Source organism: Arvicola amphibius, chromosome 7 (genome assembly GCF_903992535.2).
Source record: "Arvicola amphibius chromosome 7, mArvAmp1.2, whole genome shotgun sequence".
Lineage (NCBI taxonomy): Eukaryota > Metazoa > Chordata > Mammalia > Rodentia > Cricetidae > Arvicola > Arvicola amphibius.
In genome coordinates, this window is record NC_052053.1 from 59,927,817 (window position 1) to 59,944,398 (window position 16,582).

Genomic DNA, 16,582 nt, shown 5'->3' on the forward strand with positions numbered 1-16,582 from the left:
CATGAGAAAATCAATGCATGCATTTTGCTTCCTTCAGATAAGTGAAAGATTGTAAACTCTCCAATTGCAAAACCTGTCTATTCTCACTGCCTCTACAGAACAAGTAGAGGAAATCCAGTGAGTAGGGTAGGCTTCTCCACTGGATTTCATGGACCATCGTGATAAGTCATATTAGACCCTGAAGAGTACTGTGAGCCAGAGCTCACAATCGGAGATCTTTGCGTAGATCTTGATATCTTTCACACCCAAACAAATACATTACATATAGCAAACAGCCAAAGGGTGTAACTTGAGTTACTCCTTGGTGACTGGAGACAGTTTACAAGCTTCCTCTGATGAGTTTAACCCCTCTGATTCTATTAATGGGTCAAATTAAACAAGGTTTCCTGACATTACTCCTTTCCAGGTTCTTACATTCTGTTCAAGTATGGCTTTGGCCAGTCCTTGAATTCTCTCCAACTTGGTTTTCTCCTTTTAAAAAGAAAGATTGAACTAGATGTGTCTCATTTTCCATAAACACTATCTAATTAAATGATGCTGTGGGACTCTGCAAATCAATACAAGAGTTTCCCCAGGTACATAGTAAATATAAGGAGGAAGACAGAGCTGGAGTCTGGAGTCTTCACTCCACAAAGAAGCTTATGTCATTAATACAATTGGAGCTAGACAGGCATGCTGGCAGGTGGAGACTATTTTATTATTTTAGTTTGAGGTAGAGTCTCATGTACTTCTTGCTGGTCTTGTACTCCCTAAAAATGGCCCTGAACTTTGGATCCTCCTGTCTCTACCATATCTATGACTTATGTGGTTCTGGAGAATGAATCCAGGTTTTTGTGTATGGTAGGCAAGCATTTTACCAATTGAGCTACACACCCAGCCCATAGCTGGAGACCTTTTAAAAAAGAAGTTGCTAGAACTAAACCAGAAGCAGATCAACATGATTGCTCCATTATGTTGAACAAGATGGGCCCAATTTCTACTTCAAAGAATAAAGCTAAATGTTCCTACTTTGGCCATCCCACAAGGTCTCAGTCAGCAGCCACCAAAGCTACCTCTTTGAGGAGGTTTCAATGGACTCTTGCAAGTCCCATTTGAGTTTCTGTTCCTAGAGTGGACAGAAGAAGCACACATAGACTGAGAATATCTTTTAAAAAAAATAAAGTTGGATTTGGGTCTTGGTTTTTACATCAGAAGAAATGAAAATAATACTGCATTTCACATCTAGAGTTTTTGTGACGATATCATGATGTGGTTATTTGAATAAGAATGACCCACTTAGACTCTATTTGAATGTTTGATCATCAGGGAGTGGTACTACCTGGGAGGGATTTGGAAGTGTGACCTTGTTAGAGAGAATGTATCCCTAAAGGTTAGAAGGCCTTGATTTTCAGATGCCTGAGCCAGGCCTAATGGCTCTCTCCCTTTCTGCTGCTTGTGGATCCGGATGTAGAACATTCAGGTACCATGTCTACCTCTGTGCTTCCATGCTCTCTGCCATGAAGATAATGAACTAACCCTCTAAAACTGTAAATGAGCTCCCATTAAATGCTTTTCTTCTTACGAGCTGCCTTGGTTATGGTGTGTCTTTACAGCAATAGAACCCTGACTAAGTCACATGAGATGATAACTAGTTGGAAAACACAATACTTGGTTCATAGCAGCATTGATGAAAGTAAGCTATTACTGGTGCCTTACTGTATTTGCTGAGTGAACACTGAGCTCCCCGGGTCTTTTCTGCTTTCTTCAGGCCTTGAGTCTTGGCATGTTAGACTCAAGAGTACTAAACTTAGAATGTTGGACTTGGGAAGGAGGAAAGATCCTCTAAAATTAGTTAAAGATCTCAACATTGGAATAATTTCTTTCTCCATGCTTGAAACAATGAGCTTTTATAACACAATTGATTACTAATAGATGATATTCTGCCATTAAGAAATATCTTTAATTTTTCCTTGAAAACTAAAAGCTTGACACTGTCATCTTTTTCACTAGTGAGTTACTAACATGTGCTTTGGTAATGTTAGTAAACACATTAAAAAAGATAGAAAGGGGGTACATGGCTGGTGTCTGGTAAGCAAGGAAAGAAAATGACCTGTGTGTGAAATGATATACAGGTGGCACCTGAGGATTCTGCACATATCTGGAGCACATACAAACTTCCGACGATCTTACAAACATTTAATGTTTTCCAGTTGCCAGAAAGTTTACCAAGTCCTGAAGTCTAGGTGGCATGTTGGCACTCGGACCTTCTGAAAGCTGAACTTTCTGAACTCATGCCCACACTGGATGAATGTGGGAGGTCAGAGGTTGCTCTTTCTCCAAAGGCTTCAATGTATTTGACCCCTGAGTATTGTGGGATAATCTTTTTGTAGACTGTGAAGATGTGTCTTTGCCAAGGCACCTTCTGATTGGTCAATAGCTAGGCAGGAAAGAATAGGTGGGACTTCCTAGTAGAGATAGGAACTCTGGGATGAAGAAAGGTAGATTCATTAGAGAGATAATTAGGAAGTCACACATACATTATGAAGGAAAGGTAACGAGTCATGTGGAAGAACATAGATTAATATAAACCAGTTAACTTAAGTCTTAAAAGGAATAAGCCTAAGCTAAGGCCACATGTCATGATTAATAAGTCTCTCTGTAAACTGGAGTTCCCAAAGAAATTCCAATAAGAAAGACCTGCTATGGCTGAGTTAACAGGGCACTAAGATGGATAAACTACATAGCATTCTGAGTGTGCAAAGGCTTCTCAGTGAAACAGATCAGAAGAGCATCCTATGTGCACCACTGGTGGGTTGACTTAGCTGCCTAATGCTTACAGCTCTAGTTTCCTGATCTGTGAGGTGTGAATAAGGCCCCTTGCTTATATTGTTGATTATGTTAATATATATTAATACATCTGCAAGATAGAGTCATATTTTAGACAAGTGCAACTGATGGGAATAGGAGACAGACACTGGCAGGCACTTTAGGGACAAGGACATTAATTTTTGCTCTTGGCCAGAAGCCAGACACGTCCTTGGTCCTGTCCTGGCGAGAAGCTAGAAATACCAGAAATATTTGGGACCTCTGGTTTTTGGTCTGGTTTCTTATTGTCTGTCTTCTCCTTTTATACAGTTATACGTGAAACTGTCACCAAAACTCTAGTTCTAGTACCTAGGGGGGGCAAGGCACATGGACACCTCATCAGTACTATATACCAAAGTTAAACCAGGACCAGGTGAACAATCTAAATAGTCCTGTTAGTTGCGAAGAATTAGAAACAGTTATCAGAAACCTCCCTACCAAAAAAAAAAAAAGCCCAGGACCAGATGGTTTCAATGCAGAATTCTACCAGAACTTCCAAGAAGACCTAATACCTATACTCCTTAAGGTATTTCATAATATAGAAACAGAAAAGTCATTGCCAGATTCCTTTTATGAAGCTACAGTTACCCTGATACCTAAACCACACAAAGACTCAACCAAGAAAGAGAATTACAGGCCAATCTCACTCATGAACATTGATGCAAAAATTCTCAATAAAATACTGGCAAACCGAATCCAAGAACACATTAGAAAAATTATCCACTACGATCAAGTAGGCTTCATCCCAGTGATGCAGGGCTGGTTCAACATACGAAAATCTATCAATGTAATCCATCATATAAATAAACTGAAGGAAAAAAAAACATATGATCATCTCATTAGATGCCGAAAAAGCATTTGACAAAATTCAGCACCCCTTTATGATAAAGGTCTTGGAGAGATTAGGGATACAAGGGTCATTCCTAAATATAATAAAGGCTATTTACAGCAAGATGACAGCTAACATCAAATTAAATGGAGAGAAACTCAAGGCCATCCCACTAAATTCAGGAACACGACAAGGCTGTCCACTCTCTCCTTATCTCTTCAATATAGTGCTTGAAGTTCTAGCAATAGCAATAAGACAACATAAGGGAATCAAGGGGATTCGATTTGGAAAGGAAGAAGTTAAACTTTCGTTATTTGCAGATGATATGATAGTGTACATAAGCGACCCCAAAAACTCCACCAAAGAACTCCTACAGCTGATAAACTCCTTCAGTAATGTGGCAGGATACAAGATCAACTCCAAAAAATCAGTTGCCCTTCTAAACACAAAGGATAAGGAAGCAGAGAGGGAAATCAGAGAAGTATCACCTTTCACAATAGCCACAAATAGCATAAGATATCTGGGAGTAACTCTAACCAAGGAAGTGAAGGATTTATTTGACAAGAACTTTATATCTTTGAAGAAAGAAACTGAAGAGGATACCAGAAAATGGAAGGATCTCCCTTGCTCGTGGATTGGGAGGATCAACATAGTAAAAATGGCAATTCTACCAAAGGCAATCTATAGATTCGATGCAATCCCCATCAAGGTCCCATCAAAATTCTTCACAGAGATTGAGAGGACAATAATCAACTTTATATGGAAAAACAAGAAATCCAGGATAGCCAAAACAATCTTATAAAATAGAGGTACTTCTGGAGGCATTACCATCCCTGACTTCACATTCTATTACAGAGCTACAGTATTGAAAATGGCTTGGTATTGGCATAAAAACAGAAAAGTCGACCAATGGAATCGTATAGAAGACCCGGATCTTAAACCACAAACCTACGAACACCTGATTTTTGATAAAGGAGCCAAAAGTACACAATGGAAGAAAGAGAGATCTTCAACAAATGATGCTGGCATAACTGGATGTCAACCTGTAGAAGAATGAAAGTAGATCCATACCTATCACCATGCACAAAACTCAAGTCCAAATGGGTTAAAAACCTCAATATTAATCTGAACACACTGAGCTTGATAGAGGAGAAAGTGGGAAGTACTCTACAACAAATGGGCACAGGAGACCGTTTCCTACATATAACCCCAGCTGCACAGACATTAAGGGCAACATTGAATAAAGGGGACCTCCTGAAGCTGAGCAGCTTCTGTAAAGCAAAGGACACTGTCACTAAGACACAAAGGCAGCCTACTGACTGGGGAAAGATCTTCACCAACCCTGAAACTGACAAAGGTCTGATCTCTAAAATTATATAAGGCACTCAAGAGACTAGACTTTAAAATGCTAATTAACCCAATTAAAAAATGGGGCGCTGAACTGAACAGAGAATTCTCAACAGAAGAAGTTCAAATGGCCAAAAGACACTTAAGGTCATGCTCAACCTCCTTAGCTATCAGGGAAATGCAAATCAAAACAACTTTGAGATACCATCTTACACCTGTCAGATTGGCTAAAATTCAAAACACCAATGATAACCTTTGCTGGAGAGGTTGTGGGGTAAGGGGCACACTTATCCATTGCTGGTGGGAATCCACACTTGTGCAACCACTTTGGAAAGCAGTGTGGTGGTTTCTCAGGAAATGTGAGATCAACCTTCCCCAGGACCCTGTAATTCCACTCTTGGGAATTTACCCAAGAGATGCCCAATCCTACTACAAAAGCATTTGCTCAACTATGTTCATAGCAGCATTATTTGTAATAGCCAGAACCTGGAAACAACCTAGATGCCCTTCAGTGGAAGAATGGATGAAGAAACTGTGGAATAGATACGTTAGAATACTACTCAGCGGTAAAAAACAATGACATCTTGAATTTTGCATGCACATGGATGGAAATAGAAAACACTATTCTGAGTGAGGTAACCCAGACCCAAAAAGATGAACATGGGATGTACTCACTCATAATTGGTTTCTAACCACAATTAAAGGACATGGAGCCTATAATTCAGGATCCTTGAGAAGATAATAAGAAGGTGAACCGAAAGAAAAACATATAGTAATCCTCCTGGATATTGGAAGTAGACACGATCGCCAGGCAAAAATTGGGAACTTGAGGGTGGGGCGAGATGCGGCCAAGGGAAGATGGGGAGAGAAAAGCCTGAAGGGGAGAATGGGGGGAGCTCAGAGGAATGGGATGCTTGGGATACAGGAAGGGTGGATATGGGATCAGGGAAGCATATATCTTAATTAGGGGAGCCATCTGAGGGTTGTCAAGAGACTTGACTCTAAAGGGGTTCCCGGGCTTCCAGGGAAATGCCCCCAGCTAGTTCCTTGGGTAGCTGAGGAGAGGGAGCCCGAAAAGGCTAGTTCCTATAGCCATACTGATGAATTTCTTGCATATCATCATAGAACCTCCACCTGGCGATAGATGAAGAAAATGACTGAGCCCCACATTGGAGCACCGGACTGAGCTCCCAAGGTCCTAATGAGGAGCAGAAGGAGAGAGAACATGAGAAAGAAAGTCAGGACCGTGAGAGGTGCGTTCACCCATGGAGACGGTGGGACAGAACTAACGGGAGATCATCAAGTCCAGTTGGAATGGGACTGATGGAACATGCAACCAAACCTGACTCTCTGAATGTGGCCGACGGTGGGGGCTGACTGAGCAGCCAAGGACAATGGCACTGGGCTTTGATTCTTCTGCATGGACGGGCTCTGTGGGAGCCTTCTCAGCTTGGTTGATCACCTTCTTGGACCTGGGGGGAGTTGGGAGGACCTTGGTCTTAACATAGAGTAGGGAACCCTGATGGCTCCTTGGCCTGGAGAGGGAGGAAGGGGAGCTATGGGTGGAGGGGAGGGGAGGGAAGGGGGAGGAGGAGGGAAGGAGATGGAAATTTTTAAATATAAAAAAAATAAACCATGAAAAAAAGTTTCTTCTGTGGAGAGTGATTTTCCCAGGTGAGGAGTTGCGGGGGAGACAGAACCAGATGGACATGGACAGACAGCAGTAGGGACTTGGAAGTAGATTGTGACAGTAATAGGCATGAGTCAGACGGGGAGTAGAAACAGAAGTCAGTACATTACAACCTACTTATACTAATGGTAAGGTAGTCTCCCTTGAAAATATCATCTGGGATTCTCAAAATGATGCAAGTGCTCCAGGTATTGTGTATCCAAGCACAATTTCTGCCCACAATCCTTTAGCATCAGAAAAGAAACAAAGCTCGTTAAGTTCATAGTGTAACTATGCCGTGATGGCTTAACTGCCTTTTATGTAGGACTTCTTGGCTTGCCGGTAACATTGGATGTGTGTGTGTGTGTGTGTGAGAGAGAGAGAGAGAGAGAGAGAGAGAGAGAGAGAGAGAGAGAGAGAGAGACAGAGACAGAGACAGAGACAGAGACAGAGAGACAGAGATGGAGACAGAGAGACAGATGGAGACAGAGAGACAGAGACAGAGAGAGTAATTTTATGATGTAGTTGTTTCACATGTGTGTGCCACTTAATCACCATCTCCCAATAATTTGCTCGAAAAATGTTTGTTTTTGCTTCCTGCTTTGGTTACATCAGTGAGAAGTCCTTATTCATCTAGAAGATCCCTGTTAAAATGAAATGCTTGGACTAAAAATGGCTGGGTTGTGAGGGAGGTAGTTTCTCCAGCAACAGTGATACCTAAAAGGACAAGAAGCAAGAAGACCATGAAAGCTGATGCCTGTTGAGTGCCTTTGGTGTGCTGGGGTTGATGCTGAAGAGGGAGGCTCTATGCTTTACAGTGTTGGGATTACACACCTAAAACACACAGACATCATGATATCTCAGGCTTTGCAATTGCTAGGGTACCACAAAGAAGGTCAATTCATCTATTAGCATGGGAAATAATTCTGGTATAATTAAGACTATGTAATTACTAATCCATTTCATTAGGGGATAGATATTTATACTTAATAATCTTAATCAAAAATTTTGATATAATTTTATTAAATTATGGCCAAAAATACTTTTTAATATATTTTAATTATATTTTATTTCTGTATGTGTTTGTATGTTGGAGGAATTCCACATGACATGCATATGTTTCCCAGGGATCAGACTCAGGTTGTTGAGGCTGGAGAGATGGTTCAATAATTAAGAGTACTGACTCTTCTTCAACTCTTCTTCCAAAGGATGCTGGTTCAGTTCCCAGCATCCACATGGCAGCTAACAACTGTTTGTATCTCCAAAATCTGACACCCTCACAAAGACATACATGCAGGCAAAACTTCAATGTGATATATATATGTGTGTGTGCGTGTGTGTGTGTGTGTTTGTATGTATATGTATGTATGTATGTATGTATGTATGTATACCTCAGGTTTTCAGACTTGGTACAGGTGTTACCTACCTAGCCACTCCTGTAATCCCTACTAAGAATTTTCATTTAAAAATGTCTGGTAAAATGATTTTTGGAACTCAGGGCATTGTGATAGCAGGAATTTTTAAGTTAACATTTTTAATTAGGTTCTTTTGTTATATAGCAATGAAATAATATAATCAATGAAAGATGCTAACCAACCATTTATACCAGGATAAAAACAAGATGAGAAAAGAGTGTAGAAATGCCACTTCAGCTGGAGAAAAATCTAAGTTTGCACTTGGTTAGTAGGTGACTATGCATAAAATCCCTGTGGCATTTTATGCCATTGAGCTTCAGAAAAAAGACTGATATAAAGCTCTGATTAGGAGTGTTTCTATCTATCTGTTGATTTCATTGGTTAATTAATAAAGAAAACTGCTTGGCCTGATAGGTTAGAACATAGGTGGGTGGAGTAGAAAGAACAGAATGCTGGGAAGAAAGGAAGTGAGTCAGATGCAATGAAGCTCCGACCCACGATGGACGTAGGCTAGAATCTTCCTGGTAAGCCTTCCCTCGTGGTGCTACACACATTGCTAAGTATGGGTTAATCAAAATGTGAGAGTTAGCCAGTAAGAGGCTGAAGCTAATGGGCCAAGCAGTGTTTAAATGAATACAATTTGTGTGTTGTTATTTCGGGGCATAAGCTAGCCAGGTGGCCCGGAGCCAGGCGGGATGCAGCCCGCAGCTCATCACTACAAAGCTGTATTTTGAAATGTCAATATTACATTCTTTTTTTTTTTTTTGAGCCTGTCCTGGAACTAGCTCTTGTAGACTAGGCCTCAAACCCAAAGAAATCTGCCTACCTCTGCCTCCCGAGTGCTGGGATTAAACGTGTGTGCCTCCACTGCCTGGCATCAATATTACATTCTTTACAACTATGTTCACTTATGATTAATTTAAGGTGTCATCTTGAAATATATGACATGGTATATAGTTTCCAGAGTTATGAGCTCTATGCCCCCCTTTCTCTTATGGGTGACTTCAAAGCAAACACTTCTGAGCCTTAAAAGTTTGAATTTAAACCCTGATGGTGATGGTGATGGTGGCACATGCCTTTAATCACAGCGCTCTGAAGGTAGATCTCTGAGTTCAAGGCCAACCTGGTTTACCTGTGAGTTCTAGGGAAGTCAGAGATACACAGAAAACCCCCCTCTTAGGGGTTTAAGTTTAGTTTATCTTTTTTGGATTTCAAAAACAAAAATAAAACAACAACAACAAAAAAAACACCTTTCACATTTTGGTTCAGTATAAGGCAGAATAAAGGCCAACATGGCTTCTTCATTCACTGGTTCTGCTTTTGACTTTTGTGGGTTTTCTTTGTTAGTTTATTTCTGTCCTATCAACTCTTAAGGTAATAACAGTGTGTAGCCAAGACAACACTTCCTGAGTATTTGTTAACTATGTCTGAAAAAAATGCCTTAAATATTCATCACCTCTTAGCTGGAAAAGTCTTCTGTTGTCTATGACAGTTTAGCTGTTTGGGAGTTCAGGTAATGGCATGATGCATTTGTTCCAGATATTAACAAATGGTACCCCAACTTTGTGTACTGGGCAAACTGGCATACCTTGTGCTGCAACCATGCCTCATGGCTTCCTCTCGGCTGACTGATCTTTGAGTCATTTCCAAGTCTTGGTCATTCTATACCTTATTCTATAACCTGTTCGCAATTCTCCCATTCTGCCCCCTTAAAATATCACAATTACTGAATTGAAGAAAGTAAGATTAAAAACCAAAGACACTGGCACTGTAAACACTGTTCTGAAACCCGATCTAACCTCATTAAAATTATAATAATTTTGTTTTGTTGCCGAAAAGGAAAGTCTTGTAAGCCGTCACAAACCTCTTTGGGTTTGAATCATAAAGATGATCAAGCATTAGGTTTATTATCCAATGAAATAAACGTCTATTAGCGAGGGTAATGTGCATTTAATTCCCCCTTATTCAGAAAGCACTGGCTTACAAATATGAGGATGGTATCGCAGCAGAATGCAAAAAGACATGGGCTAGGTAAGGATGATTAGCTATTGAAGGCACATATTCACCTAGCCCAGAAAACAAGCTATTCTTCCCCTGCAAAAGCGCCATAAGGTAAGGCTTGAGTCAGCATGGCACTGGAATGAACCTAGTTAAGAGGAGACCTGGTGTCTGCCTGGGTTATGTGCAAGTTGACCTTAAAACACTGAAACTAGATTAATTAGGATTAGAAAATGGCATTTTCAGTACATTGTTTGCTAAAGCCGGAATAAGGACCTGCATTTGTTCCTCTGTAGCCACATAAAAATTAGGTGAGGTGGCATGTACCTCCAGCTATCACCCCATCTCCTTGTCTAAGCTATATTCACATCTCCTGAAATGCTTCAATGCCTACAAGACCTTGGAACTAGCCAGATGACCACTGGCAGGGCAATGAGTCTCCAAAGCCCTGCCCCTGCCCTGTGAGCAAGCTGTTCTAACTGGTCCATACCTAGCCTATAATCTCCTAAGCGAGCACATGCTAAGCATTTTTAAATACTGTCCCTGGATGAGCGTATCGTCAGAACTTGAAATTAAGTTTCGACTCTTTGCCTTTTCCTTTCTTTGCAAAACTGTTAGACCCAATTTTTCACAGTTGGAGAAGAGTAATAAAGGCAGGATTGATAGTGTGCATTTTATTTATGCACATTTTAGTGTATTTGCTCCTCGTGGCTTGGTTCTGCTCTGTAATGGTGGTGTCACCGCTGTCCTACACCATAATTTCTTGGCGCACTTCACTGCTCCTTCATCGCACTGTAAGGGTCAGTGATCTCCGGCACCACCACTTCCATTTCCTCATTACAAAAATTGACCTTCTTTCTGTTGTTTGAAAGGGCTCAGGCCACTGTCATTCAGATTTCAGGACTGTTGAACAGTAATAACAGTATAGGAGGACCAAGTAAGCACGCCACAGCCTGGCATTGTGCTTCTTCCTGGAATCCATTTTGGATTTCTTAGTCTAGACAGCAGGTGCTGTTGCAGCCCAGGCCCAGCCTTGTGTTTTACAGTAACTCCCTCCTTGTCATTAAATCATTTAGCTGCATTAAAGCGTTGTGTGATGCTTGGTGAATGTTTGCCAAGGTTCTTGCGCTTTTTAGGCAGTTTCATGGCCATAACATACCTCATTCACCAAGGGAGGAGCAGCTAACATAAAAAAAAAAAAAAAAAAAAAAAAAAAAAAAAAAAAAAAGAGCAGGGAGCTTCTGCTAAGCCCTGACCGCCTGCTCTTTGTCCGTGAATGTGACGAGCATGGCACGCACAATCAGCTCCCACATGAAGAGTGACAAGCTGGCAGAGTAGAACCCTTAATGCTCCTGCTTGCAGGGGGAGCTTCTTCTGTTCATCTTCTCACTTCACACGGACTAGCTTCCCAGCAGTTATCATAATCTGTGTGTCTGGCTCATTCTGGGAAAGGAAATTTAAAAATCGAAAGTAGAATATTTGAATATAATGTATTATTATTTTTTTTTTTTTTTGGTTTTTCGAGACAGGGTTTCCCTGTAGTTTCTAGAGCCTGTCCTGGAACTAGCTCTTGTAGACCAGGCTGGCCTCGAACTCAGAGATCCGCCTGCCTCTGCCTCCCGAGTGCTGGGATTAAAGGCGTGCGCCACCACCGCCCGGCATAATGTATTATTATTATACATTAAAAATAGCTTCCAGCCAGGCAGTGGTGGTGCATGCCTTTAATTCCAGCACTCGGAAGGCTGAGGCAAGTGAATATCTGTGAGTTCGAGGCCAGCCTGGTCTACAAAAGCTAAATCCAGGACAAGCTCCAAAGCTACAGAGAAACCCTGTCTTGAAAAATTAAAATTAAAAAGATAGCTTCTGCATGAGGAAAAAATTTCTCTTTGTATTACTAATAAATTTTATGATAAACTCTAGAGTTATAACTTAAGATCTATCTGCTCTACTTGATTGGAAGAAGATAATTCATTAGCTTGATTTTTTTAAAGTACCATTTTTATTCCACCAGATGTCATTAATAATGTTTAATGATGCACTTTGTGAAATATATATATATTTCTTAAGTACCAAAATCGTGATCCATGAGCTCCTGTGAGCTTTGCTGTCATTTCTTTAAGAGGCATTATTGTTTTTATATGCCACAGTGGGTCCAGAGGGGCAGTAGCCAGGCTTTCTGCCCTTAAAGAATTTACAATTGATGTTGGATTTTACAATATTTTTCTTCAAGTCTCATTTTTATAATTTATTTTATGGTAATATGTAACTATAGAATTCAATTTAGAATAATTTTCTCTATCAAAAAACATCATATGATGGTTTGGCTGTGATACTAAATAAATCATAAGTGAAGGAAAGAAAGATTTGAAAAGAATTCTGATTTACTCTTACTTTTTGACTCTTCAAATGAAGGCTTAAATTTCCCATTGACAATTGCTATTTCTCTGTCTTCATCCCTCTAATCATGTGTGTATGAAATATGTGTATGTATGTAGTGTGTGTTGTGTGCTGTGTGTGTGTGTGTGTGTGTGATTTTAGATGGTGGTCCCACTATGTATCCCTGGTGGCCTGAAACTCATAGAGATCCACTTGCCTCTGCTTTCTAGGTGCTGGGGTTAGAGGTCTGGAATACCACACCCAGCCTATATGTGTGTCTGTGTCTGTCTGTCTGTGTGTGTGTGTGTGTGTGTGTGTGTGTATCTTATGCAAATGTATAACAAATTTCATTCCAGGTTCTCTTTATAAAATACAACAAAAACACAATTTTTGGTGAAGCAAAACTTAAACTTTTGATTTACCACATAAAAATGTTAGAAACTTAAGACATAATCATTTTCTAAATACACCAAGTCAATGCACTGCTTCTTTCTCATTTTAACACTATTTAGTGGCTGCTAATTCCGTTCACAAGCAGCATCCGCTGCAATGATTTGAGGATAACTATCTAGGCCTTTCCTCTAGCCGAGAACTTTGCTCGGAGTCCATGTGAGGCCTCGGATTAGGCAACACTGGGCATTGTCAGCATCACCTGTTTGAGATGGATCTTTAAGAGTTGTAAATATAATATTTTTTCTGGGAAGGAATTGATAAGTTGGGTGGTGGTAGTGCACTCCATTAATCCCAGCACCCAGGAGGCAGAGGCAGGTGGATCTCTGTCAGTTCGAGGCCAGCCTGGTCTACAAAGTGAGTTCCAGGACAGCCAAGACTGTGACAAAAAAAAAAAAAAAAAAAAAAAAAAAAAAACCTGGCTCAAAAACCAATTTTTTAAAGAAGAAGAAAAAGGAGGAGGAGGAAGAGGAGAAGGAGGAGGAGGAGGAGGACGAGGAGGAAGAAAGAAAGAAAAGAAGAAAGGAAGGAAGGAAGGAAGGAAGGAAGGAAGGAAGGAAGAAATTGATTATGCAACCTAAGGATCAAAATGGGGAGCCAGCAGTTGAAACACCAGCCTAGGAAGAGATACAGCATGAGCTTCCTCACAGTTATGGGAGGAGAAGCCTGAGCTTTCTACAGGCAGGAAAGCAGCTCTCTTCATTAAGAAAAGGAAGGCAGGCACAGCTTCACCTCTAGATGCTGAGTCTGGCTTCACTCCAATAAAATTTTGGAAGTAACTTGTGCTGTAGTCGGAACTGATATGGTGGACTTCTGACCAAAACTTTCTGAGGGAAAATGAAGCAGTTACCTCGCCCCACACACTCATCCTATTCACAGTTTCCCTTAATGACCAGTAGCAAGGCCCAGTAGCAGCCACTCCCTCTGGGTAGTGGGGATTCTCCTTGGATGCTGTTCCCTTTTCCTGTTTCCCAGCAGAGATTTTGTTAGGGAGAAGAGAGATGTCCATGTTCAGACGAAGACTGATTTCATGCAATCTGAATATTTCTAAAGCTTGATTCCTCCTCTAAATTAAAGTCTCATGGTATCACGTATTTACATCAAAGAATAGTATTTAAGTCAGTTCGTTTGCTTAGTATAAAATGCTCTGTTTTGTCTCAGGAAGCAGTTACCAAGTGAATCAATGCAGAACTTTCCAGAAAAGTACCAAAGCCAATGTTGTCTTAAATCCAAGACTCTCCTAAATCTAGCACGACTCTCCATTGTGTCCCAAATGACTTGTAGGAGAAGTAAAAGTTCCCCCAAAAGGATGAAAATTTAGTAGTGGATCCAAGCAAATGTAGGAAATATCTGCATTAAACAAAAGCACGCTGGCAAGATGGTAACTTAAGACACTTAAAGGCCTGACGACTTAGTTCCAGCGCCAAAACCCACTTGGTGGAAGAAGAGAGCCAGCTCTCCCAAACTGTCCTCCGAACTCCTTGCACATGTTCTCCTCCACCCCCCAACAAAGGAACAAATGTAAAAGAAAATTGGAAAAACTAGGTTGCAGCCTACCATATTTAACTCACAGGCATATCAAAGTAAATGAAAAACTACCTTGGGTTACACTAGCAAATATCTCCCATGACAACATTTACACAAAATGAGAAATGCGTAGAAAAACATGCCTGTCCTTTCTGATTCCAGTGGTTGGCAAGCATGCCTGTCCCATGACCACAGAAGAGAGGCCACTGTTTCCTACACCCAGTGAAAAGTTCACACTTTCCCTTTGCTTTAGGACTTTAATACTGTTGGTGGCTTATTCTCATACACAAAGGGATTTCTTTATTTTATCAATAACTAGTCACACATATACTACTTACTAATAGGACAATGACCATACAGGACTACACAGATATAAAGTAGACCTACAGTACCACTGAAACAAATACCATTTTCCCATTAAAAGATCTCTCTCACACATACACATTTAAATGTGATTCACACTAAAAGATAAATTATTTTGTTAACATTTCTTTTTCACTGCCCCTAGGACTAACATTGGAAATTATAAGGCTTTGGTTAACACAGATTTTTTAAAAAAACAAATTTTTGTCCTCTCAGAATATATTGCTTTGTTAGTATTTTGTTATTCTTTTGGTTTGTTTCATTATTATTATTACTATTATTCTTCTTCTTATTATTATTATTCTCTTGAATCAGGGTCTCATGTAGCTGAGGGTGGCCCTAAGTTCTTGATCTTCCTGCGTCTACCGCTGAAGTGCCAGGATTCTAGGCATGTGCCAGCCGCTGTCCCTGTCCTCACTTTATGTCTCCCCATCTAGAGGACAGGCTGTGCACCTGCCAGGTAGAGCTGTAAGTTTTCTCTTACTCTCAGGTGGTCTATACCAGTTTTCCTTTACTCAGCCAGCACGCGGAGTCCATTCTCATGCGGTTTTCAAAGTTCCTCGAGTATTCGTCTTGCTCTCCAATCTCACTTGTTTGTTTCCACCCGGCTGTTTGTTTTTTTTTTTTTTTTTTTTTTTTTTTTTTTTTTTTTTTTTTGGTTTTTCGAGACAGGGTTTCTCTGTAGCTTTGAAGCCTATCCTGGAACTAGCTCTTGTAGACCAGGCTGGTCTCGAACTCACAGAGATCCGCCTGCCTCTGCCTCCCGAGTGCTGGGATTAAAGGCGTGCGCCACCACCGCCCGGCTACCACCCGGCTGTTTTACACACGACTCCTAATTTGAGGAAACTGAGGGGTCATTGCCACTCACTCCTTCAGGATCCTCAGCTGCCACTTTCCAGTGGACAAAGGGTTGCCAGAGACACCAGCAGCGGGAAAATTCCAGCTCACCGCACATTAAATTGTATAACTTAAGATCAATCAAAAGTAGTATTTCAGGCAGTCCTACTTGACCTTTGCCCTCGCCATCCCCTTCCTTTTCCTCTTCTGGGGACGGTGTTTAGAGGCACTCAGAGTGGTCCAGAGTTTGACATACTGTCGTAGGCTCTCCTACAACACAGCCTCCAACAAAACTAGGCTGTCTCGAACCCCTGGCAACAGGATTGTTTACCTTCACACCAAGAAGGTTGGAAAAGCACCTAAATCAGCATGTGGTGTGTGCCCAGGCCGACTCTGAGGGGTTCCTGCTGTGAGACCAGAAGTCCTCATGAGATTGTCTAAGACAAAGAAGCATGTCAGCCGGGCCTATAGTGGCTCCATGTGTGCCAAGTGTGTCCCTGACAGGATCAAGCGGGCTTTCTTTATCGAGGAGCAGAAAAATGTTGTGAAAGTGGTGAAGGCACAAGCACAGAGTCAGAAGGCAAAATAAACATGCGGCTTTTTAAATAAAGGTCAAGGCTTGGTCAAAAAAAAAAAAGTAGTATTTCAGCAGAGTGATGCAAGCCTAAAATCCCAGCGACTCAGGAGGCTGAAGCAGAAGGATCCTGAGGTTTAAGGCCTGCTGTGGTTACAGAGGGGTTCAGACCAGTGTAATGAGACCGTCTCCAAGCGAAAGGTGAAAGGGGCACAGGTCATGGATGGAGTGCATGCCTGGCATGTGCACAGCCCTAGGCCAATTCCAAGTACCCCCAAAACTAGCAGAAAACTTGAGTCTCTGCCCTACCTATTGTTTCCTCTTCAAATGATGCCCTCTCAAATCTTATGACA

General features: G+C 41.1%; 1 pseudogene; it reads left to right on the forward strand.

Annotated features, from left to right (window-relative positions):
- LOC121677250 overlaps positions 1-16,244 on the forward strand; it is an 89,885-nt pseudogene extending 73,641 nt beyond the window's left edge.
- The last annotated feature ends 338 nt before the right edge of the window (positions 16,245-16,582 follow it).